The following is a 13,259-nucleotide window of genomic DNA, read 5'->3' on the forward strand; positions in this document are numbered from 1 at the left end:
TTTCTCTTTTTTTCTCCCTCTCTCTTTTCATACAAGTGTTTATCTGTGTCTCAGCATGGGTGCTATGCCAGTTCTAGCCTGTCCTAGACGACATGTTAGTGCAGTTCATGATTCCTTAAATGCTTTTCCTAATCAGGAAATTGACAGAGTGATGAGTAAATGATCAATTAATGATCACATCTGGACTCACAAAATGAACTCAAGGCTTCAAAAAAAAAGAGATAATAAACAGTGAATATTACACTTTTCTCTGTAATTATTAGTGTGATTTAAAAGTTCTTGTCATTTTGTTTGTAGCAGTGTTAATTATCACTTAACACATAATCAGATGACTACTATGGTTCTGTTCCTTTTTGAAAATAAGAGCAAATTCTCGTGGTATAAGAAGAATAAACCACTTTGGGGCATGCCGTTATAGGAAAATTAGCAGTGACAGAGTGATGTGATGCGTCCTGCCTTGTAGCGTAACTGTTACCAACCTAAAGTTCCTTAACAATTAGATAGCATGCCATTATGTATTTATTAAAGAATGAAACAGCATTGTTTTTATCCATTTAAAGTTACATTTAATGTTGTGGAACATCTGCAAAACAAGTCAGTTCCTGTTATCACTTATAGCATCTATAAACAGTCATTTCCTCTCCAGCCTCTTTTTTTTTCTCTTTCGACATTAATAACACAAAAATGTAGCTTGTCACAAAACCATACAACCCTACATCCTGAACACTTTCCCAGGTCAGTTAACGTCTCCAGGTTACGTATGTAACCATGGTTCCCCGAGGGAACGAGACGCTGCGTCACGAAACGCTATGGGAATGCCCCCGTGTGACCACGCTCTGAATCACGTGTCTAATCCGTCCAATGGATGGGCGAGACGTCACGGGCGGGGTGACGTAGCGACCCGGAAGCATAAAAGCCCGAGCGGCGAGCCCGGCGTTAGCTTACTGGAAAATGAAGCAAGCGCCGCAGGGACGCCGGAAGTGTGGCACCGAGACGCAGCGTCTCGTTCCCTCGGGGAACCATGGTTACATACGTAACCTGGAGACGTTCCCCTTCAGGAACTCGAGCTGCGTCACGAAACGCTATGGGAACGAGTATACCCACGCCGCCAGACTTACAAGGCAAGCCTAAGGCACAAGGACAGAAGAGCTGGGAGTGGCTCGCGTGTCCAGGTCATAAAACCTGGCAAAGGTCAGGGGCGTGGACCATCCCGCCGCGTTGCAGATGTCCTGTAAGGACACACCTGCCAGAAAGGCCTTAGAGGCTGCCACCGCTTGGGTAGAGTGAGCCTTGACCCCCAGGGGACTGGGGAGACCAGAGGACTCGAAAGCCAGAGAAGTGGATTCTACAATCCACCGGCTCAGGGTCTGCTTAGAAGCAGGAAAACCCCTCTTAGGGGGACCAAAGCACACAAGCAATTGGTCCGCCTTTCTCCACAGGGCAGTTCTGTGGACGTACGCGTCCAGTGCTCGCACTGGACACGTACAATTGAGCTTCCGATGGTCGGGCTCCCTGAAGAGAGGAGGACAGAAAGCCTGCAGCACGACCGGCCATGGTGCCGAGGAGGGGACTTTCAGTACGTACCCCGCTCGGGGGTACAAGAACGCTTTGGCCAACCCAGGCGCAAAGTCTAAGTAGGAAGGGGCCACAGAGAGGGCCTGAAGATCCCCCACTCTCCTAAGAGAGGAAATTGCCAAGAGAAAGGCAGTTTTCAACGTCAGAAGACGGTCCGAAATCTCCTCAATGGGCTCAAAGGGGGGTTTGCAGAGAGCGTCTAAAACCACGGCCAGGTCCCACGAGGGAACCCGAGATCGAGTTGGAGGTCTGATCCTCATCGCACCGCAGAGGAAACGTGTCACCCAGGGGTGTCTGCCCACTGATTGGCCATCAAGAGGGGCGTGGTAGGCCGCAATAGCTGCCACGTACACCTTCAGGGTGGAGTGGGTCAGCCCCGTGGAGAGACGGGCCTGCAAGAACTCCAGCACTGTACCAACTGGGCAGTGAACAGGGTCAAGCCGGCGGTCTCCGCACCAGGAAGTCAAAAGTTTCCACTTCAGGGCGTACAGTTTCCTCGTAGAGGGAGCTCTGGACTGGAGGATGGTCTCCACAACCTCGGTTGAGAGACCGGAAGCGTGGAGGTGTGCCCCCTCAGAGGCAACACCCACAGCTTCCACAGCTCCTGGCGGGGGTGAAGATGGCCCCCTGCCTGTGAGAGGAGATCCCTCCTGATCGGAATCTCCCATGGGGAGCCGTCTAGGAGGGAAATCAGGAGAACCATACTCGGCCCGGCCAGAACGGGGCTACTAACAGTAGGCGAATTCCGTCCCGGTGCACTCTCTCCAGAACTCCCGGGAGCAGAGCGACCGGAGGAAAGGCGTACAGACGCAGCCTCGGCCACGGCTGTACCATGGCATCCAGTCCAAGAGGAGCTGGATGAGTCAGAGAGAACCAAAGGGAACAGCGCGACGTCTCCTGCGTCGCAAACAGATCCACCTGGGCTCTGCCGAACATACGCCATATGAGCTCCACCACCTCGGGGTGGAGTCTCCATTCCCCGGGCACCGGCCCCTGCCTCGACAGGGCGTCCGCTCCCACGTTGAGATAACCAGGGATGTAGGCTGCTCTCAATGAGAGGAGCTTCCCTTGGGACCACACAAGGATCTGGCGCGCCAGCCTGTAAAGGGGGCGGGAATGCAGACCTTCCTGGCGGTTGATGTAAGAGACCACCGTCGTGTTGTCGGTGTGCACCAACACGTGGCGGCCTCTTAGGTCTGGGAGAAAGTGTTTCAGAGCCAGAAACACGGCCACCATCTCCAGGCAGTTGATGTGCCAAGTGAGATGGCGGCCGCTCCACAGACCACGGGCAGGATGGCCACTCATGACCGCTCCCCATCCGGTGAGGGACGCATCCGTCGCTAGCACTACGCGGCGACCAGGAGCTCCCAGGACCGGGCCCTAAGACAAGAACCCAGGTTCTCTCCACACAGCTAAGGTACGGCGGCATTGCCGCGTGACCTTGATCATGCGGAGTGGGTTTCCTCTGTTTCGGAAAAACCCCCTGGTATTGAGCCACCACTGTAGGGGTCTCATGTGCAGCAGGCCAAAAGGTATCACGTTGGGCGCAGCTGCCAATAGGCCCAGCAGTCTCTGAAACTGCTTTAGAGTGAGTGACCGGCCTACTTTCACTCTCGCGACCGCTGTCAGGACCGACTCGATCCGAGCAGGAGACAAACGTGCCTGCATCGTGGTCGAATCCCACACTACGCCTGGATAAGCGGTTCTCTGAGCTGGAGAAAGCAGGCTTTTCTCGGCGTTTAGTCTTAACCCCAGTTCCTTCATATGGGCGAGAACGACATCTCGATGCCGAGCCGCCATCTGCTCTGAATGAGCTAAAATCAACCAGTCGTTGATGTAATTCAGTATGTTTGTGAAGGTGCGGGGTGAGAGTGCTAGGCCGAAGGGAAGAACCCGATACTGGTAAGCTTCGCCCCCAAAAGCGAACCTTAGGAACTTCCTGTGTGGGGGAAGGATGGAGATGTGGAAATACGCATCTTTTAGGTCGATCGTGACAAACCAGTCCTCGGACCTGATCTGAGACACGACCTGAGTGACCGTGAGCATCCTGAACTTCAGTCGTGCGACTGAGAGGTTCAATTGCCGCAAGTCCAAAATGGGACGCAGCCCTCCCCCCTTCTTGGGAACAATGAAGTACCGGCTGTAGAACCCGGACTCTCTGTCGTGAGGAGGGCCCACCTCGATGGCCTCTTTCCTCAGGAGAGTGTGTACTTCCTGCTCCAATACCAGAGCCTGCTCGGGACCCACCACAGTGGGAAGAACCCCAGAAAAACGAGGCGGAGGCGAGCCGAACTGAATTCGGTAGCCTCTTTCTACAGTACGCAGGACCCAATGAGACACATTCGGCAGAAGTTTCCACGCTGCCAGAAAGCTCACTAAGGGAATCAGTCTCTCGAGACTGACCTCTGGTGCAATAGAAGTGGTTAGCTGGGTGCCCTGAGGTGGCGAACCGACAGGGGGTAAATGAACTAACCGCTGCGAAGGCCTCAGAAGAGGCCGCGAGCCTCCCAGACCTGCTACGTTGCCGGGCGAGAACTGGGAGAGGCGCTCGCTGGAGACCGCTGCGCCCTGAAGCACCATAGGTGGCAGGGTTGGCAGATCGACCTCCTGAGGGCACTGGGGGGACCCGGGCACCGTGAGATGAGGTGTATGCCGCGTTGCCCCAGAGGGGCCCGCCCTCGGAAGCCCTGGGCCAAAACTGTCAGGGCTTCTTAGCCGCCTCGGGGGAGCACGGGAGGCGACGCTCTGTTTTTGGGCCTCCCTGTAGGAGGGGGCCATACACGGAGGGGGCTGCCCCCGCCCAGCATCCCCACGAGCTAGAGAGCGACGGGGGAGGAACCGCTGGAACGCCGCCGCCTGAGCACGGGCCTGCTGGTATCTCTCGACGACGGAGTCTACAGCGTCGCCAAACAGGCCCGAGGGAGTAAGCGGGGCGTCCATGAGCATGACCCTGTCCTTCTCTTTCATATCGGACAGGGTCAGCCAGAGATGCCTCTCCGCCGCCACCAGGACTGCCATAGACCGACCGATAGCACGGGCGGTCTCCTTGGTGGCGCGGAGGGACAGATCAGCCTGAGCTCCGCTACCTGCTCAGACCATCTCCCCGTGCTCATCCAGCTCTTTAAGCAGGTCGGCCTGGTACTCCTGTAACACCGCCATGGTGTGCAGACACGCACCAGCCTGACCTGCTGCCGTGTACGCCTTGCCTACCAGCACTGAGGTGGTCCGCAGCGGCTTGGAAGGCAACGCCAGAGCCTTCAGGGACGATGCAGCAGCAGGGGACAGATAGCTGGCTAGCGTCTGTTCAACCCTGGGCATCGCCCTGTAACCGGAGTAGTCCAGCCCCGCCACATTAGCATAATGAGAGGAAGTGGGGCTGAACAACCGGGCTGAAAAGGGCCTATTCCAGGACCTAGACACCTCAGTGTGGAGGTCTGGAAAAAAGGGCAGGCTCCAGGGCAGAGGTGGTGGCCTACTGCGCAAAAAGCGCTCATCTAGCTTGGAGCACTGAGGCTCAGGCCGTGTCTCAGCGGGCCAGTCAATGCTCAGCTTAGCGACTGCCTGCGTAACCACCTCGAGCAGCTCCTCGTATTGAGGAGACTGCGGCTCTGGGTCGACGCTCTCCACATCGACCTCCTCGGAGGACGATAGGTGGAGCGCCGAGTCTGCTCCCCGGGGGGAAGAAACCGCAGAGCGTGCTTCCGAACCCAGGGAAGGGACAGTGGACCTGGAGGGTGAGGAAGGAGAAAGGGACGGGCCCGTCTCCATTCCCTCCGCCAGGTCCATCTGCGAGCCCCAAGAGCGCAACCTCGGCAGAAGCGGGGCCGGCACCGCGAGGCACGCTAGTGAGGGCTCCCTCCTCAAAGACAGCCCAACGGGAGCGGAGAGTACGCAGCGGTAAACGCTCACAATGTGCGCGGCCGGCTCCCTCGAGAGCCAACTGAGCGTGCTCCGCTCCCAAACAGGCAACGCCTGAAGTGCTGCCCGCTCTCTCCCTTAGACTTGTCTTTGGATTTTGGCATGCCGCCGACAAAACACAAAATAGACAGACAATAGACAAACGATAGACATAGAGCGCTTGCTGAAAACAGGAAGCTAACGCTGGGCTCGCCGCTCGGGCTTTTATGTTTCCGGGTCGCTACCTCACCCCGCCCGTGATGTCTCGCCCATCCATTGGACGGATTAGACACGTGATTCAGAGCGCGGTCACGCGGGGGCGTTCCCATAGCGTTTCGTGACACAGCTCGAGTTCCTGAAGGGGAACTTAAAGTTACAGCTTTACTTTTGACTGTTACAAGGCTCTGATACTGGAGACTCCTTCAAAAAATGTAAAAAAAGGTCTCCTCAAGTTAAACTTCTCCATATCAACAATTACAATGTTTTGTAAATTTGTTTATGTGGAGCATCCACATGTTACTATAGAAATGATAAAATATTAGAATGACAGCATTAATATAAACGTATCATTATAATTACAACCAGAACTACTGTCAAAGCTCCGGCTATAGAAAATTTATCAATGTCTTCTGACCAATCAGTGTCAAGCATTCGACAGCACTGTGGTATAAAACTGTTAACATAATAACAAGGTCTAAACTTTAATTTCTTTATATGTTGTTGGATGTCTTATAAATCTTATTTGCGATCATGCCTTTATTAAGTCTCATTTATTTACATTTCAGGTATTTTCTTACAATTTGAGCGAACACACAATGATTGTATACATATGTCATTGTTCGACTTGCTATCACAACAGCCTAGTGTGCTCGATAGTTTGAAATTTGTTTGTTAGTGTAGGTGTCATCCTCAGAAGGTTGTAGCAGGAGTAAAGGATGTAGTCATAGATGACTAATGCCCAATCGGTCCATAAATCCTCTGAATGGCTCTGTGGAATTTCACTGCAAGCAGGGTTATGGAAGGTCAGCGAACATCTTTCTCCACTCTGCAGCATCGCTCGTGTCTTATAAATCAACCTTTCTGATACGTTTAAATGACACTACATTAGACGTGGGCTTTCATGGTAATTAATACATTTTTCATAATCTGTGTGAATGGCTAAATAAAAAGATTTGAAGGAAGATTGATCTTGTTTGCCAGAAGAACCGTAAAAGATACAATCACACTAAAAGCTTCGGCTAAACGCAAACATCGGGAAGGCCAAGGTTGGATGGCAGCTCTACACACACATAATGGGACAATGTCATGTTGTTCAATACTTTAATGTTCAGTTAACAGAAAATATGATTTACTCAGTTGAAGCAAATGCTTTCAGCCTGTATGCTGAAGTCTTTTCAGACTTTTCTTTTGGTGATCATATAATTGTACTAGCTTTAGTCTACTTGGCTTAATAGTAAAATCTCTTTTAATGATTTATACCACACTTCAATCGAATTAATATTGAATAATTTTCAATAGCAGCGGCTCTGACAGTGGTGCCAGCTGCAGTGCTAATCATGGGTTTATACTAATGTGCTAGTTCTGATATGTTATCATTTCTATTCATGCGACACACTGTCTAAGCTAATAAACATAATGAAAAACGTTTTTTTTTATTTAACAAATAAACATGCATAATCATTGATATACCTTTATGTTAACTGGTTGTTACTTATATTTGGCTGTATATACACTGATCAGCCATAACATTAAAACCACTGACAGGTGAAGTGAATATCTCGTTACAGTGGCACCTTTCAAGAGGTGGGATATATTAGGCAGCAAATGAACAGTCAGTTCTCGAATTTGATGTGTTGGATGCAGGAAAAATGGGCAAGCGTAAGGATCTGAGCGACTTTGACAAGGGCCAGATTGTGATGGCTAGACGACTGGGTCAGAGCATCTCCAAAACGGCAGGTCTTGTGGGGTGTTCCAGGTATGCAGTGGTTAGTACCTACCAAAAGTGGTCCAAGGAAGGACAACCGGAAAACAAGCCACAGGGTCACGGGCAGCCAAGGCTCATTGATGTGCGTGGGGAACGAAGGCTAGCCTATCTGGTCCCACAGAAGAGATATTGTAGCACAAATTGCTGAAAAAGTTAATGCCGGCACCACCACAGCACTCCACAGGTCTTGTGGAGCCCATTCCTTAACGAGTCAGAGCAGTTTTCGTGGCACAAGGGGAACCTACACGATATTAGGCAGGTGGTTCTAATGTTATTGCTGATCTGTGTAGCATATATATATAAAATTTTCTGGCAAGTTGGTAGGGTGGTAACAGTAACTCTGATTCACTTGGGAGGCCACATCACACCACCCCATCACTGATTATTCTCCTTTAACAGTAGTCCATGTAGAGTTTTATTCTTTACATATACTGTATGTACACATGGTATATTGCTAACATAATGCTTTGTCCCAAACACTACAGTGTGTCCCAAAAGTCTCCATACATAGGGGAAATTAACACTTTTTGGCAAAATGTCTTCCAAAATCTTTCATACTTAGTTCATATTATTATTAATATTTTTAAGATAGCCTTTAAGAATGCCTTTGACAAAAGAAGAATGTGTTGAAATCATTCTTATGGCTGGATCAGGAAGCTGTCACAAGGTTGCGATGGACTTTAACAGGAAACATGGCAAGCACATCACACAAGACACTGCTGCCAAACTTATTAACAAATTTAAAAAAACTGAGCATAAGTAAAATGTCTGAAAATAAGTAACAATTCATTCATTTTAAATGCTCATGAAGAATAGTGTCAGTGGCCATGTCTCTGTGTATTAGCCATAATGCAATGTCACTATATGCCAGTTCATAAACTAACCGATAATTAAGCCAATAATTATGAAATCTACTAAAGCATAAAGAAAGCTATGTTACCTGTATCATTTATTTAGTGTATGTAGAACACTGATTTATATATGTTATCTATCACCTTCAATGCTAATTATCTGTTAGCTAGTAGTCCATTTTACTATACTGTCATTGATGTTACTAGCTACAACAGCGCATAGTCTAGGCACCTATTTTTTCTAACACTTTGTGAGGTAATATCTATGTAGACTGTCCAAATGACATTGTTTTAAAAAAAATGTTGACAACTGTTTCTTGTTAGAATAGTAATAACTCCTAAGAGTTATTAATAATTCTTCTTTCAAGCACTAAAGTTTGTAACACAGTATCAGTTTGTTATTTTATTATATTATTATTTTGTTCTAGGTAAAATTCTAAAGCCCAAACCTCTTGCATTTATTTCTCAAGAGCAAAGGCCACTTGCACCATGTGAGAATCCTCCCATCTCTCTTTTATACTGTCATATTCATTTATCTCTAGACAAGTGCAAAAAAAGGAAGGATAATAGAAAAAAATACAGGGAGAAAAAAACCCATCAAAACCTTTGTGTCAGGAACTACTCAGAGAATCACCACCTTCACCGCCTCCTCTAGAAGAGCGCACAGAACATCAAATGCTCCCAATCACCAAACGGATAAAGAAGAGGCCAGATAATCACAAAACTTGTCATTTTCTCCCAAGTGAAAATCTTTCTTTTTTTCTTTCATGAAGCAAACTATTAAGAAAGGATTGAATTCTATGCGACTGACACAGTAATGTAAATATTGCTGGACAGAGCTTATATCAACCTGTCTCACGTGAAAAAAATCTTCAGTTAACTGCAAGCAGGATGAAATTGCTGTTTGCCTTACTGGCAGAATGCCCCCACAGCAGAACAGTGCCACTGGGTTTTCCTTCCATTTGTTACCTGTCTGTATTTACTCCTTTATTTCTGTATTGTCCTTGTAAAATTTCGTGTTCTAAACTGTGGTCCTAATTTCGCAAGTTCCTTATCTGCTAGGTTCTAGGTTCCTTGACTTGTTGTTCTTAGCCTTCTGAACTCCTGAACTCCTTGTTTCTAGAATTAACTCATTTCCTGGGTTTCTTGATGCCTAGTTTGCCAGGTTCTACATTGCTTGACTTCTTGTCTTCTAGTTTTTAGGTCCCTTGACTCCTTGACTCCATAGACCTGGGTTCTTTGATGCATGGTCTTCTTGTTGCTAGATTCCTGGACTCCTTGCCTCCTGTTTTCTAGCTTCCTTGACTTATCATTGTCTTGTCTTTAGGCTCTGTAACTCCTTTTCTCCTAGGCCCTGTATTCTTTGATTCATAGTTTTCTTGTTGCTAGAATCCCTGACTTCACATTTCCTGTTTTCTAGCATTCTTGACTCATCACCATCCTGTATCTAGCTTCCCTGACTCCTTGTCTCGTAGGCCCTAGGTTCTTTGATTCATGGTCTTCTTGTTGTTAGATTCCCTGACTCCATGCCTCCTGATTTCTAGCTTCCTTGACTCATCAGCTTCCTGTTGCTAGATTCCTGGAGCCCTTGCCTCCTGATTTCTAGGTTCCTTGACTCATCATCAATGTGATATAGTTACAGAGGCTTTGAATTGAGTGTGCAGTAAGGATTTAATATCAAAATTGTACGCATTTGTATTCAGACCCTAGCCATAACTATGAATTTAAGAGCTATTCAGAGTAGAATGAAAGTTACTCACGCAGGGTGGAGTTAGCCTAAAACAGAGGTGTGATTCAGTTATGCACTTTTCCCGAAATTAAGCACATTTTTTTCCTACAATATTGGTTTGAGCAAGGAGGAGTTCGTTGCCACTGTCTGACAGGTGATACAACCAGGCATGTGTTTGATTATGTCAGATTGAAATGTATGTTTTGTGCTGTGCTGTAAATACATAAAAAAATGATAACAGGTCATTCTAAGCCAATATTAAATACATAAATATGATAATATTGATTATAAGTAAAGTATACAAAAAGATACATTTTTGCATGGAGGATATTGGAGGAGACAGCGTCTTAATCTGTCGTAACCTGAATCTTAACCAGTCTCAAGAATTGTAGTTTTTTCTATCACTGAATTTTTTAGGGGGCTGCAAGGCAGCTTGTGTTTAAAGGCAGTGGTCTAGACACTATTAAAAAACCCAGTCTTGGACACCTCTACTTAAGAAAAATCTGGGAAACTGGTAGGCGGGACCTACAAGCAGGTAATTTGCATAATCTGAATGAAGCTCGTAGAAAAGCAGCTGTGTAACCCAATTCTGAATACATTTAATATTCCTCATGTAAATATTGACATAATTGTTCAGCAGTTACTAATACATAGCAACTAACATATGACAGTATATTCTCTGTAATATAACCCCGTTCCTCCAGAACACACATTCTTAAGTTGAATGAATGAATAAAAAAGGAAACATGAAATAGTACAGGCTTATACATGGTACTATGGTGAATAAGTTTAATGACATTACCAAATCTATGCCACAATCAAGTCCCCCATGCCACCAAACCCCAAATGACCATCACCACCACTCCTCCCCAATCAGTGTCTGAGTACACAGATTCAAATTGGCTTCAATGCCAGGGCTTTAAATAAGGGATGAGAGAAAAACAAGAGTGAGAGTGTAAGACCTCTGCAATAACCTTGCTGCTGGCTACAAACACACTGACACTGGCTCGTCTAAAGCGCTAGGGTGCTGCCCCACTCAACTCTTCTTTATCACTGCCCAAACACTTAAGCTTTGGCACCAGCAACCCACTAAAATTCATGAGACAGATCACAACCACTACTCCTCAGTGGAAATCTAAGGTATTTTTCAGGCTTGGATTCACAAAATTAATGTTACTCTGACACAATGTAGACCTAGCTTCAACTAGTATGATACACTGTAAAAAAAAAAATAATAATAATTTAGATTTTACAGTAATTTACTGGCAACCAGGGTTGCCAATATAGTACTGAAAAAAATTTACAGTAAACAACTGTAAAACTTATTTACAGTAAAGAACTGCAATATCTTACATAATATACAACATTAAGATATTACAGTATTTTACTGTAAATATGCTTAAAATGTTTTTATAAATATGTAAATATTGTAACATTTTAAAAAAGTGTAAATATGTTTAATTAAAAAAAAATACCCAAGTTGCCAGTAAATTACTGTAAAATTTACAACTATTTTTACAGTGATATGAACATGTACACTCAGTTAGAAGGAAAAGAAACAACAGCAATCCAGCATATAGTATTCATGAATGCATAAGAAGCCTAAAAGAAAGTTCCAGCATGTTTCATGCATGTTCCAGCATCAACCTAATCTACAACCTACATTGATCAAAAGAAAAATCTATTACCTGTTTCCTTTTGTTATTATGTCTGTTTAAGGACCATTGTTATTGCATCACTAGACATTTATCTGAAATGCATTTTGTGCAACACATTCTAAATTCTTGAGTCGAATGTATTTGTAAATCAAGCAAAGTAGTTGCATGAAACTTTTGAGAAAGCACTAGTAACCAGAATTATTTCTTATTGTATTAGTCCAACCTTCTGAAAATGTAACAACTGTAGCAATATCAAATTTATGTACGTAATAAATAAGGAATAAAACACAACGGTGCACATTGTTATAGGAAAATAATCAATGATGGGGTGGTGTGATTCAGTTCAATTCAGTTCAGTTGCAAGTTTTAATTTATTAATGAAAGACATGTCATGCTTTTTAACTGTATATAGTTACATTTAATGTTGTACAATGTCCTCATGGTAAGTTCCTATTATCACTTATGCTACAGCAACTATAAACAGTTGTGCTCTCATCAGTCTTCTCTTTTCTCTCTCTCTCTCTCTCTCTCTCTCTCTCTCTCTCTCTCTCTCTTTGCATTAATAAAAAAGAAAATGCAGCTTGTCAGGTTTCTAAGAAAACCTAAAGCACAAAGTCCTCTGTGAAGATTGTCTTATCGCAGAAAACCTTTAAAAAGTGCTGACACTGGAGACTAAATAAACATCTCCTCTCAGAGAGCTTCACTATATTTATTTGCTAAATAAGAACACATTTTTAATCTGTTCATTATTAGTCTTAGATTACATGAAGCGTCCATCATATGCGGCCTTGTGAATTATCTGTTACTATAGAAACAATAATGTATTAGAATGAGCAAATGCATATAAACCTGTGATTTGAATTGCAGCTGTCACTAATGTCAGATCTGCTGTTATAGAAAATTAAACAACACCTTCTGACCAATCAGTAGTGAGAATTTATCAACATAGTATCAAAATACAATTGTTTATTGGTGCCTAGAACACTCTAGTAAGATTCTCTTATGTCCGTCTCCTCCTAAGATCTTTATGTTGATGTTTCACTGTCAGTGTCCCTTAGTCTTAGTCTTCTATTATAAATGTGTTTTGGGGTAGAAGTTTTTTGTTCTTTTCTCAGGAAAATGGGACTTGACATGTGATACAGATTAGGTTGAATATTCTAGAGTATTAATTTAATACAATCTCCATCATCTTAAGCAAATTATTCTTGTTTGTCTTTGCAGCATGTCATGCTTGCATTGATTTGTCCTTAGGTTTTATTACTCCTGTCACAAAACAATGGATTGGCTTGTGTATAAAGACTTAGACACACCTACGTCCACACACAACCACCCACCCACACACTCACACACACACACACACACACACACACACACACACACTCACTTGGACAGAATGCCAGTGAGTCACAAGACAGATCAGTGGAAGCCAATGAGGTATGAAATCTGAGTATTGAGGCCCAGTTTTCTCAAATGTATACAAACATGTGTTTGATTATTGTCCATAATCTCTCACATAGTCACCTTGTGAAATCAGTGAATGCAAGAGAATGCAAGTGTGTAAACAA

This window comes from Pangasianodon hypophthalmus, chromosome 2, assembly GCF_027358585.1.
Source record: "Pangasianodon hypophthalmus isolate fPanHyp1 chromosome 2, fPanHyp1.pri, whole genome shotgun sequence".
In the NCBI taxonomy this organism is placed as follows: domain Eukaryota; kingdom Metazoa; phylum Chordata; class Actinopteri; order Siluriformes; family Pangasiidae; genus Pangasianodon; species Pangasianodon hypophthalmus.